Below are 17,934 nucleotides of genomic sequence, written 5' to 3'. Positions count from 1 at the left end.
CCACCGGTAGAATATGCGAGACCAGTACTTGGACGCCAAAACATGTGTCACATACATCATGAACTCAGACCATAACTCAATGAGTTCAGATGTCACATATATCATGAACTCAGACAACAACTCAATGAGTTCACATCATATAGTTCCTAGTGACATGTCACTTGTATCCTAAACTATTCCTAGGTTCAAACGGGATTCTTCGATACGACATTTCTGTTGAACTTGCTCGTAATGTCGAGTTCAATACTCATAGCACCAATCACATATTCATGGAATTGTCAAGCATAATTCATAATACAATTTGGGCAATAAACTCATGATACAACATTACATTAAATATGTATGTACTTGCCATACATGCAATATTAAAGCATTTAAAGTATGGTACATGTTGCATAATTTGTAAATGAACTTACCTCGGTACAAAATGATAGAAATGAGCCTAATCCTCATAAACTTTGTTTTTCCCCCGATCAAGACTCAAATCACGTTTTTCTTGATCTATAATGCCAAATTCAACTTGTTTAATACATACATTGCTCATATCGACCCATAACAAATAAATTGGTAAAATTACCTTTTTACCCCTAACTTTTCACTTATTTACGCTTAGTCCCTAAGCTCGAAAAATGAAATGCATGAAATTTCTTGGTTACCCAAGCCTAGCCGATTCATATTCTAGCTCATATCGCCGACATTTTCTTTTATTTCACATTTCTACTACTCATTTTTACACCTTTTTCAAACAAGTCCTTTTTAGGTGTTTTCACTAAAAATCACTTAGCAAAAGATGTTTATCACACATCAAACATTCATATTCCTCCATTAAACATCAAAATATAACTATGTCACACATGGGTCAAATTTCATACATGAACCCTAGCTCAAAATAATGGTAGAAATAGCTAGATCTGTTGATAACAACTTCAAAAATGTAAAGAACATACGGGACTTGGGAGCACTTATAATCAAGCTTGAAAATGTTGAAAACCCTAGCTATGGAGCCCTTGCAAATTTCGATTAAGGTGGAAGAAGATGGACAAGTTTTTTTCTTGATTTTTCCCTTTTTATTCTTTTATTAACCAAATGACCAAAATGCCCTTAAAGCTTTTCTTTCAAAATTTTCCTATTTATGCCCATTTTTGTCCAAAATTTTAGAACTTGGTTAAATTTCTATTGAAGGACCTCTAATTAATAATCTAGTGCAATTTCATGCTTGAAGCTTCTAAAACACAAGTTTTACAACTTATTTAATTTAGTCCCTAAAGTCAAATTGGTCACTTTAGGCATAGAATTCTTTCATGAAAATTTCACACAAACATGCAATCATTTCATGGATCATCAAAAAAATCATAAAATAATTATTTCTATTTTGAATTTGTGGTTTCGAAACTACTGTTCCAACTAGACCCTAATTCGGAATGTTACAAATATATACAAATGTTGTTATAGATTGAAGGTTAAATTTGGGTGAGAAATAAGGCTAGGAAATGGCCTTATTTTGTCCACAAGGGTAGACACACGGGCGCGTGTCTTGACTGTGTGTGACACATGGCCTGGCAAATGAGCATGTCATTTTTCCATACGTCCCTTGCATCTTAAGTTTGAGAAACAAAATGCTAAAAATTGGGCACACGGGCGGAGGCACGGGCGTGTGTTTCAGCCGTGTGTGCTACACGACCCAGAACACGGGCGTGTGTGTTGGCCATGTGAAACCTGCACCTTATTTGTAAGAATTAAATTGACCATACGGCCTAGCACACGGGCGTGTGGTAGGCCGTGTGCCACAAGTCAGGGAGTTACACAGGTAAGGACACAGGCTAGGACACAACCGTGTGCCTCACATCGAATGCCCATATAGCCTAAGACATGGGCATGTGACATGGTCGTGTGGCTATCCACACGGGCGTGTGACCCCTGTAAAAAAGAAAAATTTTGGAATTTTACGAAAATTTTTTGAGTTCCCGATTTAATCTCAACTTGATTCTAATGTTTAATTTAGGCCTCGAGGGTCCATTCATGGGACAATATGATTAATTTTGAATATGAAAAGTAAATGACATAAATTATATGAAATTACTCTATAAGCTCCGGTAATGCTCTGTAACCCTATTTTGGCTACGGATATGGGTTAGGGGTGTTACAGCATGTATGTGTGTGTTTTGTGTTCATATGTTATATGCATGTGAGTCAAGTGTCTAATTTGTTAGTTATTTGTCTTTTTCAAATATGCTTGTGAGAGATGTAAGTGACTGATGCCTAATTATACTTATGTAGGTGTCTATTCTATGGGCCTTAAGTGACCATCCATTGCCGAATTCATGCACAAAAGGAGCATTCTAGAATCTTCAAGAATTCAAGCTTTCATTGTGGTTCATGTGGTTGTTCATATGGTGTGCTAAATACATGACAACATTCATTTCTTAAAGAGGAAGAATACATGGCATTAATAGAGATACATGAATGGTGGAGGAAGGGACTTTGAGAAGCATGATTCCATCCATGCATCACAAGCTCCTTAAAACGTCATTTAAGAACATGCATGAGCCATGCACAACACATTCGGACAATGGGGGATTTGTGGAAATTAAAAGGTTGCACCTACATTGGTTTGGACGAATACTTCTTGGCTAAGCATGCATGAATGCCCAAGTGAAGAGACATAACATTTATTCGACCAAGAATGCACCAAACATCAAGCATGAATTAGATTTACATCATGGAGTGTGAACACATTAATGTTTTAGTGTGAACAACTTAAGTGTTAGATGTGAATGTGTTTATGTTAGTGTGAATCCATTTATGCTAAAATTGAATGGCCATTTTAGGTGTTATATAAACCATGGAAAAGGAAATTTCATGGTTCGGTCATTTTAATACAAAACAACTTTTATTTTTGAGAATTTCTCTCTAAGGTTCTTAATTGAATTTATCAAACTTCATTTGAGTTTGTGGCATTCAACCCTTTGACTTATGACTTGTTTACCACCTTGAAGTGTGGTGTCTTCTTTATACCAAGGTTCTAGTTGTAACACCCCAAACCCGGCCCAGACGTCATGACCGGATCTAGCGATATCACATTGAAGTGTTTTTCTAAAAGTATAAATCCAAACTTTAGCTAGCCTCTTTGTGTAATTTGAAAAGCCAATTGAAAGTCGTGACTGTTTAAAGTTTACTTATATTAAAACATTATTAATTTTGTAAAACGGTTTTCATTAGCTGAAGCTTTTAAATCTAGTTGTGATTTTGTGGTGTTTTTGAAACGTTTGACTTTTGAAATCATGCAACTATCCTACTGCTAGCAGATATATATATCCCATGAATAAAATAAAAATAAAATATCAAATTAAAAATAAATACCCAAGAAGCCTTATTACATAAAGAAAACCCATAATAAAACCAAAACGTAAATTAATAAAAGTTAAGTAAAGCGAATGGCCACCACTGAGTCCTCCGTCGCAATGATCCGCCTAAGTCTGGGGATTACCTGCACAGTTAACAGATGGGTGAGTTTATGAACTCAGTGTGTAATCCAATAATAGCAGTCAATCAGAGCAAACACAATTTGGGCCTAAGTCCTTTCAGTCTCAGTTAGGACCTTAGCCCATTTTAGTAACAGTAGCATTCTAGGCCAGAGCCCATTTCAGTAACAGTATCAGTGGGGCCTAAGCCCATTACAGTTTCAGTACAGTATGCAATCAGAAAATCCAACCCAGTCCAACCTCTACACACCATATTCGTACCAACCTTACACACCATGTGGGGTTAAAATCGACCCCACTAACCCTATACTCCAAGTAGCATTGGTTGCGACACTAAAATATTATTTGCAACAGAGCTGCTAGTAATAGGCTTATAGCCTTTCAGTACACTTCCTCCAAAATCATATATCCCACCCCATGCAATGCAACATAATATAAATGCGTATACAGTACCGATGGCATGCTCAAACAGTCATACATCAGATAGTGGTATATCGGTCATTTACAAAAATAAGGGTCGAGGTACACTTACCGGCCCAATAGTAGGTCCACAGTCTCTCCAATTGAACAATTGCAAAACTCCTTCAGTTCCAAAACCAACATTCTGTCCAATGCTTTAACCTTCACACGAAACAGTTAAACGATTCATAAGAATCTATAACCTAATATAAATATATCAAGCACTTAAAGCACTTACCACGAGTGAAAAGATCACTTGTTGGGAAAGAAAGATCGGCCTAACCCCTTTGATTACAGAGATCGAGCCCCTAGCAACAATCGACAGAACCACAGTGTTAAATGCCAATCATTAAAATGGAATAAAGAATTAGTGAGAAGGATACATTCGGCTCACAAAGAAAGAAATCGAAATTTCTTGAGAAGAAGACTAACCAATATTCTGCCAAGACCCAAGCCTAAAAGTTGACACAATTGAAGAGGTGTATTCGGCTTCGGCAAGAGGAAAACAACGGGGCATAAGGGTTCAACCAACACAATAGAAAAAGAAGAATCAAGGAAAGAAGAGAAATAATACTCGGTCAATACATTAAACCCAAAAAGAAATTGTAGAAGGAGAGAAAGACTTGAAGAATGCAACCCGTAGTAAGCCTTACCATGTTTTGCCAAAGTAAGTGAATGACAGAGAAAAGAAGTGGTCAATTAATCCAAGCGCAAAAACTCGAACAACTGAGAGAGCAGAAGGGAGAAAGAGCAGTAAAAGAAATTCAGCAAAAGACCTCAAAAAATTCGGAAAATGGGTAATGACCAAATGGCTAGAGACTTCTAAGGCAACCGAATGGTTTGAGAGGAATCCCATTTCAACATCATCACTCTCTCATCCCATGATCCACTCCCCAAATCCCTCCTACAATCTATCACATTACCAATTTGAATCCCATTCAAACTCCTCAGAGTTTCGACTAACCTAGAACACCTCTCCCACGTTTGCAGCAATATAAAAACACTCTACCACCCCCATATGAATTTGAACCTCTGTCCCCAAGCCTGATCAACACGCCACTCATCCTTTTAACCAGCAGGCTCTTTATGCCAAGAAATAACCACATTAATTTAAGAAACCTACTAACTAGAGACAGAGTTAATTCCTTAAAAAAAACAGAGTTTTTGCTCATGCCCAGGCTTGATCCCAAGACTTCTCAGACACCTCCTAGCGTACTTAACCATTAAAGCAAGCAAACCAATATGCAACATAACATACAATTTCAATCACTTTAGATTTGGGGCGTTACACTAGTGTTTGTCAAATTTATGTGGGTCGAATTCGATTATAACTCCGGTTCCGTAAAATATTCAAGTGCTATGGGTCGCGGTTTCAACCAACCTTTGAACCTATTTAAGATGATCCTTTGAAATAAACAATTTTTCAAACTATCCTAATCTCGAGAAATCGCATCAAAACCTCAGGGATAAAACCATGGATATTGTAGTTATTCCTAAGGATCCTAACTCGTATCCATGTCAGCCACCAGATTACATCCCAGTTTTAAGAGGAATAAAAAATTCTAATCCTAATACATACTTTCTATTACCAAAACTCTTTAACAATCATATATAACTTTTTACGTATTTTATGAGATTTGTCTAAAACCTTCCACAATCTACTAATATATGTGCAACCAAAATTTAAACTTACTCTATTCTATTTCTTTTGAAAATCTATTTTTATTTATTGCTATGACTATAAACAACCCATTAGTGTAACTTAATCTTAATTTTATATTGTTCATCAACCTAAATTATGAATCCTTAAAATTATTTATAATTGTTTCCCAACTCTTAAATAAGAGGATAAAAGCACTTCAACCTATGTTCTTTTGTACTAACAACAATATCAATGACAATTGAGCTAAAACTCAATCACCTTTATGTTTGGAGTTTTAAACCAACTTTAATGTATATTTTTCGATTTTATTCTATGGAAATTAATTAATTATATGCTTTGGTTTTATACATACTATGAGTTCATAAAAAAAATCATGTTTACATTATAGTTTTTAACATATAATATTTTCTATTTGAAGCATTTATTTTCAATTTAGATAAATTATTCTTTTACTTCTTTACATTTAATTTTTTAATCTATTCCTTGCCTTTTGTTTATTTTTTCTTTATAATATTTATATGTTAAATATAATTTAATTTTTAATAAATTATATTTTTATTTTAAGGTTTTACTTAATTAAATTAGGTTTTAATGTTATAATATTGAAATCAATGATATTAAATTGTTAAGCTTAAAATATAATTACATATTAATAATATTTTTCAAATTAAATTTATATATTTTTTAAATATAATAAAATTTAATTACATTCTTCGATTAAAATAGAGTCAAGATAAATATAAAATAAAAAAATATTAATAATTTTAACATTGAAAGATTTAAATTTAACAATATATAATAAATAACTTAAAAAATTAATAATAATATTACTTAAATTATAATATATTAATACTCAAATAAAATATTGATTTTTTTTAATTTTAAAATATACATAATGTCTTGATGCAATTATGGTGTTAACTAATTTGCAACAATTTAAAACCTCTACTCCTGATAATGTAAATTTTTTATTTATAAAAGAGACTATCTTAAATAATTCAAGATGGAAAGTAGTTAATTATTAAAGAGAAAAAATTTTGATGGAGAACTCTCTAAATGTAAAATATGGTGAGGATTGTCGGGGTTTTAGTGATCGTAATACTAAGAAGGTTCGTTTAAGGAAAATAACGAGGAAGTGGCGGTGGATATGTGTTGAATCTGGTGCCTTAAGTATAGTATTTTCGTTTAAGTACACTTGTAATTTTTTTGAACAAATTGATTAATAAAATTATTAATGAATTAAATTAATATACTTTATATTATTATTCTCAAATGGTTTTTGCACGTAAAGAAAAATAGAAGCAAATGTTGTTCATTGGTTGTCTATTGTTTAAATTGATATTAAGCGGTATTACGTGGTCGGATCGTAGTACGGAAAGACAAAGCATGTCTTTAGTCTAATTGGAAATGAGCAAACCGATTGAAAGACTACTATGTCGTCTATCAAGTCCAATTGAGGAGATGTCTTATGCTGGACATCGGAGCGAATAGCTTTTAGAAGATAGATATAGATGTGACTAACTGGACTACAAGTACATCGGACATGACCCAAGCAGAATAGATCTTGAATCCATTTATGGATTTATTTACTTGTGACATTCATAGTGTGACATATCTAAATTTTGAGTGGATGACAGACTATGTATGTGTGACTCGTACACTTTGATGTAAGTAAAAGCCTGAGTTTAAATAGATAAGGAATTGAAAGTTGGTACGTTGGTTGTATGAAATTTGTAGTATGTAGCGTCATTCACAGCAGTGGAATTCATAGCCCAAAACATATGTAAATGATATCCTCTTATTGACATTACATGATTGATGAAAAGTAAACGTGGCCACGACTCATCTATTTTTTCGATGGATGAATTGATCACTAATTGATAGCGATTGACTTTTCATGAAGGAAAATGTAATGATACCCTATGAGGGTAACACACTTACGACAAGGTCATTGGATGATGACTGAGTAGTTGCTTTCGTACTGGTATGTCGTTGGAGAGAGCTCAGTCACGATACAATAGTGAAATGATTTCGTGACTAAATGATTTTTTAATTAATAGGTGAAAAGCCAAAACTTAATATAAATCATTTGAGCCTCAACCACATATGTCCAATTGGTCCTTTCACTAGCTCGTTGAAACTAGAAGTGAATTGCATGTTTGAATAGAAATGAACAGAATGAATAGAAAAAAAGAAAAAGAGAAACATTCAGGAATGATTACGTTTTTCTTTGAAATGGAGAAATGAAATCATTTAGAAATGAATGCAGGTTTCCAAAAATGAAATTGAAAACTTACAATCCTATATAGGATTCCTTAAAAAATGATGGAAGAATCAGTTTATATTTTTGGACTATTTTGAAGCTCAAAAATGAAAATAAATCATTCGGTCATAATGAACATGTTGAGTTGTGACATATTAAATGAATTTTCTCGAAATTTTAACAGGGTTAAAATCGTCAAAATTTAACCAATGGTAAAATCATAAAAAATTTACTAAGTGTTAAATTGGAGTGAGAAAATTATGTAATATGTAGATATTAAAGTTTATTTTGAAAAATAGAAAAATTAAATCAGGTTGGATCATATTAAAGAGTAGTGGATCAAAAAGGCCCAAAAAGTACTCATAATTGGACTTGATTTGAGAGAGGCCCAAAACCCCTCATGTAAGGAGGTGAGATGACAAAACCCTAGTATCATTAACTAGGGTTACCGCCCTTATATCCCAGTTTATTGTTTTTCTAGTAGAAATAAACTTGTACAACTTTACAAGGGTTCTACCTTTTCTTCCTATAAATAGATGGCACCATTAGAGCTATTAGTACAACTTTTGAGATATTGTTATTTTACCAAAAAATAGAGAGAATTTATTCTCAACTTATAAAGATATTTTTCAGAATAACAATTTTACTGATTTCTATTATAGAAGAGAGAATTTTGTTTTCACCCCAAAAGGAAAACTTTTTCTAGTTTTGCATTTTGATTTAATTGGTTCAAGTTCACACTCGAAGTAGTTTGTGATACGAGAATAGCGAAGAAGATCATTTGGTTGAGAGTGGAAAAATATCAATATTTGCTTATCCAAAAAAACATGTACTAATTCGATTAAGATTTATTGCTATAAATATCACAAACTAGGTCGGTTTCCAAAATTTTAATTTTCTGTTGTGCAAGAAAATCATTTTCAAACTAGATTTTTTCTAACAATTGGTATTAGAGCCAGCTTATGCTATGTTTATAGTGTAAACCAAACCAAATGTCTCTTTTCATCTTGTTTGATTAATATTTGATAAGATCTGACATTCTTGTAATTAATCGCATGTTTAGGGAAATGTATGTGAATGAATACAATATTATATATATTTGTTATATAATTATCATTTTTTGACAAGGTTGTGGTTCTTAGGAAATAAATCGTGGACTATCATCTCCACGAAGGATTATTTTTAGAATTCTTATGAGTCGAAAATGGACATAAGGCATAAATGTAATTTTTCCAAAAAAGAGTCCATGATGAGAAGAAGATGAAACAATGTCAGTCGAAGACACAAGGAATGCTTTGTGATGAAAAACTATGTAATTTTTGTTTTTAATTTATTTTCTAGAAATGAAACTATGGAAACCTTGGTTGGCAATTTTATTTTATTACCCATCTCTTTATATATATATATTTAATAATTATTTATGATATAATTGTGATATATATGTATGAGATGATCCATAATTGATCTATCAAAGATAAAAAGTGTGGTAATGAGAAAATAGTTGTGTTGTATTATTCCATTCATTTCTTTTGGTTATTTGATTACTGTGAGAAGTGTGGTAATAAGAAGGTGAATGTCTAGGATTGGATCTGGTAAGAAAAGACTTGGTTTTTAAGTGGTCAAATACGACTCACCTCCCTTTCTTGGGAACCTACCTGGTGTTCGATTTTTCCCTTAAAAGAAAAATTGTGGGGAATTTGATTGACTCTTGTGAATAATTGAATGTGAATATTATAAATTTGCCATAGCATGTTATGCATACATGAGATAAACATGCCATGTAGTTTAGGAAAGAATGTCACATGTACTTATCATGCATATATTGAGCATACATGATTGAAACTGAAAATAATAATAAAAAAACCTTGCATGTTTTTTAAAATATTGAGTGAGAGAAGGTTCCTAAAAAAGACCTACAGCCTCCATCAATTGTTTCTTATAATGACATGAAATGGACATGCCCAAAGGTAGACATTGTCATGTAGATTGCACTGAGGAGGCTTTCTGAAAGTAACCAAAATTTTCTTATGATCATATGATAGTTGGACTAGCCCCTATGGTAGGTATTATCTTGTGATACATTAAGAAATTGTGTCTTTAAAGATGAAAGCTAGTCACAACATGCTACTTAGTGAGATTATCCAAAGATACTCATTTAAGGTGCATGATGCGATAGGTGTTGAGTTGATGGTTATACATTCAAGATCATCTAGTTAAGTAACTCCCCAAGGAGCTATGCTTATGTTAGAATAATGGTAAAATGTTACACGATTATTAGTAAGTGTGAATTCCTAAAGAATTAGGTTCATGTACTAATTGGATGGAAATCCTGGTTCTTACTAGTTGATCATAATCACCCTAAGGTGGCTTAATTCTATGGGTGTAGGAATTATCATTACAATGACTTACAAAGGTTTTCAAGGTTTCATGTAAGATGCATGCATCATCTTAATGCATATCGTAATGTTGCAAAACATTTTCAAACATTTGCCTTATACAAAGATATTAATATATGAATGTTTTATTTTCAGTTCAAAAATGATACCAACTCTCTTATTGAACATACTCACTAAAAATAAATTGAACGAAAATAACTATAAAGAATGAAAAAGGAACTTGATAATTTTCTTGAGCTGTTGGAAACTTAAAACAGTTCTTGATAATAAGTGTCCACTGACCACTCAAGTTGAGACTAGAAAACGCTGGGAATAGTATGATAAGATAGCTTGTTGCTATATGCTGGAAAGCATGACTAGTACTCTGTATAAGCAACTGGAGAGTTGTAAGACTGCTAAAGTGATTGTAGATAAGTTAGAAGACATGTTTGGAGGCCAAGCTGCCTTAGCTCAACAGTTTGCCATAACTAGATTGATGAATTCCCAATAAAAGGCCAACATTCCGGTCAAAGACCATATGATCACTCTTATGGGATATTTTTCCGAGGTCGCGAAAAAATGAGGCAAATCTGGACCAGAACACTCAAATTGAGATGATGTTGAAAAGCTTGCCAAAGGACTTTGCTGGTTTTTGGGCCGCATATAACCTTGGCAACAAAAACTTGACACTTACACAACTCATTAAGGAGTTACAATCCTATGAGTTGATGTTGAACGACAGTCAGTAGGCCTATAAAGTAAAAGCGACTATAGTTGTCGCTTCTTATGGGAAGGGAAAGCTTGCTAAGAAAGGTAAGGCTAAGATCTCTAGGCAACCACAAGTGGAAAGGAAGAGATCTAGAAATCCTAAAGACTTATTTAAGTTTAAATGTTTCTTTTGCAATAAGAAAGGGCATTTCAAGACAAACTGTAAAAGGTGGAAGGAATACCTAGCTACCAAAGGCAAAGGTATGAAACTCTTGATGATAGAATCTTGTTTAGTGGAAGACTCAATAGACTACTGAGTCATTGATTTAGGAGCCACTAATTATGTTTGTGTTTCTCTACAGGGGTTAAAGGAGACCAAAGATCTTAGAGATAAGAGCTTATCATTGCGGGGAACGAGACAAGTGTGACAGCTGAAGCAATGGGTGATGTACATAATTATTTTGATAATTTTAGGAAGATAATTTTACAAGACGTTTTCTATGTACGAAGTTTCAAAAGAAACTTAATTTCCATTGCATGTTTATATAAAGATGCTTGACCTTGACTTTTAATAACGAAATTGCAATATTTAGAAATCACAATCTTATCTGTAATTGATAAATGTCAAATAATCTCTATTTTATCAAACCAAATATGTACACACTTCTTGATATTGAAATATCAAATAAAAGACTTAAAACTTCTCACTCTAATAAGGCGTACCTTTGACATTTGAGACTTGGTCATATTTACCGAGGAAAAAGGAGTTAAACATACCAAATGAGAGAGGTAGGCACAAGTAGGCATATATGTTTGTTTGAATTATAGGTTTTTTAAATTCAAATACTCAGTGATTAAACCCATGGTTATTGAAACAATATAGTATAACAAGTATAAAACCCTTACAAGTATATGCGTAAAATTAAAATGAACTGAGAGACCAAAAGCATTGTGAGGCTTAAAAGCAAAGCAAGTGGATAAAAGCCAAGGGAGTGAAGAGTGATCACAATGAAATAAATCAAAATATGAAAAATTGAGAAAATCTCACTCATATTGGCACAAATACTTGTGAATTGCTTATACTTGCAAATATTGTATTAGAGTTCAAAGCATGAATAAAAGAAATTGAGTACCTAAAATTCAAACTATATGTATTCTTCAATTGTAAATGATATACTCGTGTTTACATTTAGCAAGTTTTAATGTGAAAATTGTAAGTTGTTTAGACATCTAGCTAGGATTACTTGTTTAACAAATCTTCCTATTATCAGCACTCCAGTCCAATCTCATGTACAAAGCATGCTCGATTACTTTTGTTTTATTTTGTTTTTTCTTTTCTTTTTCATTTATTTTTACCTTGTTTGCTTGAGGACAAGTAATGACTTAATTGTAGGAGTATTTGACCTGCCACAAATTGTAGTGTAAATTTAGGTACTTTTCGGCACTTAACAAGCTTGTTTTTAAGTCATTTCGTGTTTAGTTATTGCATTTTTTATTTTTATAAATTAGATTCATTTTATTGCAAAATAAATGTTTATACGCATAATTTCGAGTATTTTGACTTGATTTGAACCTACAGGGGTTTTTACACGGCCTGGCATACACCAATGTCCATGGCCCGTGTCCTTCACACGGCCATGACATGCCCGTGTCTCAGCCTGTGTACAAAAACCTTAACATTCTGTATCTGACATCAGCAACCAATTAAGGGCACATGGCCAAGGCACACGCCCATGTGTTAAGCCATGTCCTCCACACGATTGAGACACACAGCTGTGTCTCTACCCGTGTGTTTACTACCATGCATACTGACTTGTAAAATTGAGATGCAAGGGACACACGGCTGGACTACACGCTTGTGGGGCAGACCGATATGGCCTAGACACACGCCCGTGTATCTACCCGTGTGGACAAGAATAAGGCTATTACCAAGCCTTTTTTCCACCCTTACTTGCACCAACCTACACAATATCAACCAAAACCAATCCAAGCATAAGAGATATAACCAAAACCACCACAACCATGAGAAATTTCAATCAAATGCATTAAATAATAATCACTATTAGCCAAAATTAATGGCCTCTACAAAATGAATATCACATCTATCATATGAGCAACTCTTGTGGCTAAACTAACAAGACACTAAACAAAAGTTTCAAGTCCCTATACATGCCCAAAATCAAATGTTAAACTAGCTATACCAAAGCTTCAGGTGATAGTGTGATCGATGCCTCCGACGTCTCTTGATCCCCGATACTAGCTTGGTGGCACTATAAGAAGATGGAAAGGAGAGGGAGTAAGCATAAAGCTTAGTAAGTTGCATATAAATAAGTAACAACATCAACTATGTATATTATAAATCAACACAACATTCTTGAGTGTACATGGGTAAATATCACTACATGCTTATGTATATCACAAGTATAAACCTAAGATTTCAATATCGTCCCAAAACCATTATCTTAGCTAGAACTTACTCATGTCATTCTTACCATCAAGGCAACATAACTAGACTCATATCTCATGAGTTTCGAATAAGAACCTGTACCACTCATAACGTGATTATATCATTCCATATCTTTGTCATAAACTTTTAAAATAACTCATGAAACCATTTGGAATACTCAAGGATATCTGACAAGCTTTACACAATATGGTGAATTTCCGATGCCATGTTCCAAATATTGTCTTACATTGGCTCACATGTCGAGGCTGATGCCGTATCCCAAACATGGTCTTACATTGGCTCTTGTCTCAATGCCGATGCCATGTCCTAGACATGGTCTTACACTAGCTCTCACAACATCACCGATGCCATGTTCCAAACATGGTCTTACACTGGCTCTCATATCGTGGCCGATGCCATGTCCCAGACATGGTCTTACACTGGCACACATATCACCCAAATGGCATGGCATGGATATCCAATCTATTCCTAGGTTCAACCGGGAATTTACCGCATTGATTTCATCATACATTATTCATAATCATATTCAACCATTTTATGCAAAATAAATCATTCAACACATAATAACGATAAAGTTACCTTACTTACGTACAACTAACGATAAAGTTACCTTACTTACGTACAACTTACCTCGGTATACAAAAAGTGGGCAACTAGTTGGATTTAGTCTACTTGCTTGGCCTTTCCCTAGTCTAGGTCTGAATTTCGTATTACTTGATCTAAAATGATAAAAATTCACTAATTTAATCATCATATTAATCAATGCATTTCATAATTCATATTTTTTCAAAATGACCATTTTGCCCTTAGACTTTCACAAAATTACTATTTTACCCCTATGCTCGTAAATCGATTTTTTATCGAATTTTCTCACTACCCAAGCCTAGCCGAATCCTTTTTATACTAAAAGTAGCCCACAATTCCCATTATTTCACACATTTACACCATAATTTATAACTTATGCAAAATGGTCCTTAGTCAGGGTTTCCATGAAAACTACTTTACAAAAGTTGTTTGTTTAACAACCAAGATTCATTTTCTTCCATAAAAATTCAAAAATCAACATGAATACTCTCATGGAAAAACCCTAGACTCTCAACCATTTTACAAAATAGTCTCCTCTTTAGTTAGCGTATGCTACAAGGCTCCTAAAAGTACAAAAATTATCAAGAAAAGTCATCAAAATCACTTATTTATGAGAGAACTTAGTGGCTGAAAATTTCAAGCTTTCAAGACCCCTTTCATTCTAAAAATTTCAGTGGAGAAGAGAAGAAGAGAAAAAAGATGATAGCTTTTTTTATTTTAATTTATTCTAGTCAAATTGATCACCAAATTTCACCTAATTTTGACCTTCTTGATTTTCTTGTCCCTATGACCGGCCATGCCATTAATAAAGGCCTATTTTCTCTTTAAGTACCCTTAATTTTGGTTCTCTAGCTATTTGACACCTTTAGCTAATGAAATAAAACTTTTGTCCCTTACGCGATTTAGTTCTTTTTCGCAATTGAGCATGCAATCGCTAAAATTATTTCACCAAAATTTTCATGCACTCAAATAAACATGCTATAACACATAAAATAATATTAAAAATAATTTCTCCGACCTCGGGTTAGTGGTTCCAAAATCACTATTCCGACCAGGCCTAAAATCGGGCTATTACACTTCCGGGGTTGCAACACAGCAAGACAAGCTCTAGATCACATATTAGAAGTTGTATGTCGCGACACGCATAAGCCTGTGTCACGACACATGTCTGACGGAGGGAAAAAATCAATTAAGGGTGTTTTCATCTGCACAATACATATTTAGCCTAATTAAGGTCTTGTAATTGACCTAAGTGTTAACTCTGCCTATAAATAGTTAAGTGGATGCTAAGCCAAAAGAGGAGGCTTTTAGTGTAGAATTTAGGTTTTAGTTTTAGACTTAGTTTTTAATTAGAATTTTAATTAGGTTTTTTATTTTCTTTTTAAAATGATTTGTAACGCCCCAAAAATTGGGCCTAGAAAGAATTGGGCCTTGAGTCTGGGATTCGGATAGAAGAAACCCCGAATAATTAAGAAGTTTTAAATGTTATCGTTTAAGGAAAAAATTTTTGAATTAAATTACTACTAGAAAATTTTTACTGTATTTATTATTACGGATATTTTAAATTTTTACGAAATTTTAATTAGTATTATGAGATAAAATTATTATTATTAAAAAAATATTATTGCATGTATGTTTGAAAATTTTTATGAAAATTTTTATTATTTACTGTATTATTGATATTTGAAATTTTTATTATTAGATATATTTATAAAATTATTATTATATTATTATTATTAGATAGGGAAAAAAAATATATATATATATTTATAAAAGTATTGTTATTTTGGTGTTTAAGACTCTAGAAAAAATTTAATTTTATGCTACCTTAGGGAATCTGGGCAGTAGGCCTTAATAATAATTTGGGCTGGTTTTAGCGTAAAGGAGCACTTGGCCCAGTGGCTAAGCACGCTAGGAACGCGTGGGAGGTGCCTGGGTTCAAGGCACGGCGTGCGCCAATGGTTGTTTTGTTTACAATCAAGGATTTTCCGCAACGAGGCCTTATAAATATCTTGGGAGGAAAGGTGACACAAAAAAGGCACGTGGTCAAGTGGCAAGGAGGCGTTAAGAGTGTGCATGTGGTTAGGGGGTTCGAGTCTGGTAAGTAACGATATCTTGTTTTATTTTTAAACGAACCGGGACTGCAGTAGATAAGTATTATAATTAATTGTGAGTAGATTACATCATGAGAAGAGCTTCAGTGTAGTGGCAGCAGTGTGCTAGGCTTGCCGTGAGGTTATGAGTTCGATTCCAGGGGAAGGCAAATTCCGTTTTATTTTTAAAGTGGACCAGAACTGAAGCAGATAAGGTTTATATTTAGTTGTAACCATATATTAGAAAGGAAGGAAGTCTGGTGCAGTGGCCAGCAGCAAGGGCGTAGGCGCAATGGTGGATTGAGGTCTGGAGTTCGATCTGTTGTACACGCAATGGGCTACTAATTTTGCTGGTCACGTGGGGGAGAGTTAGAGTTTGACTGAAACTCTTCTTAGCAGCATGATGAAGCGGTGGATAAGGCTGCAGATCAGCGGTTAGGAATTCAAACTTTGAAATTGGCCAAGAATCAAGGAGCAATTCAGGGGATTGGAATTTAAAAGGAAGATTTATATCGAAATGCATTCATTCGGCCATAGCAAATAAGTGCCATTTATTTTTGGCCTTTATGATTCATTTTTTTTCTCTTCTCTTTTTCATTCTCTTGCTCTCCTAATTCTTCAAGCCGAGGCCATTAAACCATTCTTCTCCTTTCTTTTATCGTCATCTTCCCATCTTCTTTGCTTCACCAATCATAAAAAAAAACCTCTCCCATTCAATCACCTTATCCGATCACTCATAAAAGCCGAAACCTTCATAAGTCATAGTGATTCGGGAATTAATATCTAATTCTATTCTCTACTCGTATTTTAAGATTGGATTCACTGTGGATCTGAGATTGGGGAAGTGTTTGAAATGCTCTTGACAAGTACATCATTGGTGGTAAGTACTCGGAATCTTATTTCCATTCTTTATTTCAGGATTTAAAGAAAAGCCGAAAACCCCTATATGCAAAAGGTGCCTGTCGACTAAACTAAAAGGGTTTAGTGGTGTTATTTGATTTGTTTTGCTCTAGTGTGGATTAAAGGCTACTAATCAAGGGTTGGATATTTGGAACGACCAGAATTAGATCTAGTCCATTTTTCCAGCAAAGGTAAGAACTTTAGTGCTTAAGGTGTTAAGGGCCAAATATGGTAAGGGTTTGATGTGTTAAGTTGTTATGGATTCATAGTTTAACATGTTAGTCACTGATTGTAGGCAACTCGTGTGTGGAACTCGTCAACGTTTCGTCGAAAAACGGGTGTGTAAACGACACCCACTCATAGACTAGATCGGCAAAAGTCGAAAAGTCGAAATGCCGGAAAGCCAACATTTTGTGAACTTGCGAGCGTGTGAGCGCTTGTGAGATGGTTGTTTGTTAGTTTTGGTAATCTAAAGCGGTATGATTGCAGAGTGCGCAATTTCGTGCACTTCGGTATATTTGGGCTTAATGGGCCGAAAATGGGTTAATGGGCCAATGGGCCCAATTTAGTAAAGACGCTCGGTAAGTGTTTCTGTTTATGCGTTAACGGTTGTAGGATGTATGTAAACCCTAAAATAGTGAATTTTACTAAAATACCCCTAAGTATGAAAATTACCATTTTACCCCTAGGTGCAAAATGACTGTTATACCCCTAGGGTTAATTTTGACTGAAATGCATGATATTCTGATTCTGTTTGTTGTATGCCATGACATGTATATTTGTTGCATAGGATCTGGGTTATGTTATGGAGGAAGAACCCGTTCTGGTGGCTGTGCCACATATTCTGATATAAGCAGCTTTGCTGCGGATTATAGTTAGTGCCGCAATCGGTACTAACACTGTAAGTGTAGGGATGGTGTGGGTGATTTATTCCCCACA

At 34.0% G+C, this 17,934-nt stretch overlaps 1 long non-coding RNA gene across 1 annotated transcript; it reads left to right on the top strand.

Moving 5' to 3' along the window:
• Positions 1-16,291: 16,291 nt before the first annotated feature.
• On the top strand, positions 16,292-17,732 carry LOC121220303 (uncharacterized). Its single transcript, XR_005917558.1, has 3 exons — positions 16,292-16,975; positions 17,109-17,186; positions 17,291-17,732. It is a non-coding gene; the product is annotated as an uncharacterized lncRNA (long non-coding RNA).
• Positions 17,733-17,934: the final 202 nt, after the last annotated feature.

This window comes from Gossypium hirsutum, chromosome A01 (assembly GCF_007990345.1).
Source record: "Gossypium hirsutum isolate 1008001.06 chromosome A01, Gossypium_hirsutum_v2.1, whole genome shotgun sequence".
Classification (NCBI taxonomy): Eukaryota; Viridiplantae; Streptophyta; class Magnoliopsida; order Malvales; family Malvaceae; genus Gossypium; species Gossypium hirsutum.
This window is presented reverse-complemented; position numbering and strand designations above follow the sequence as displayed.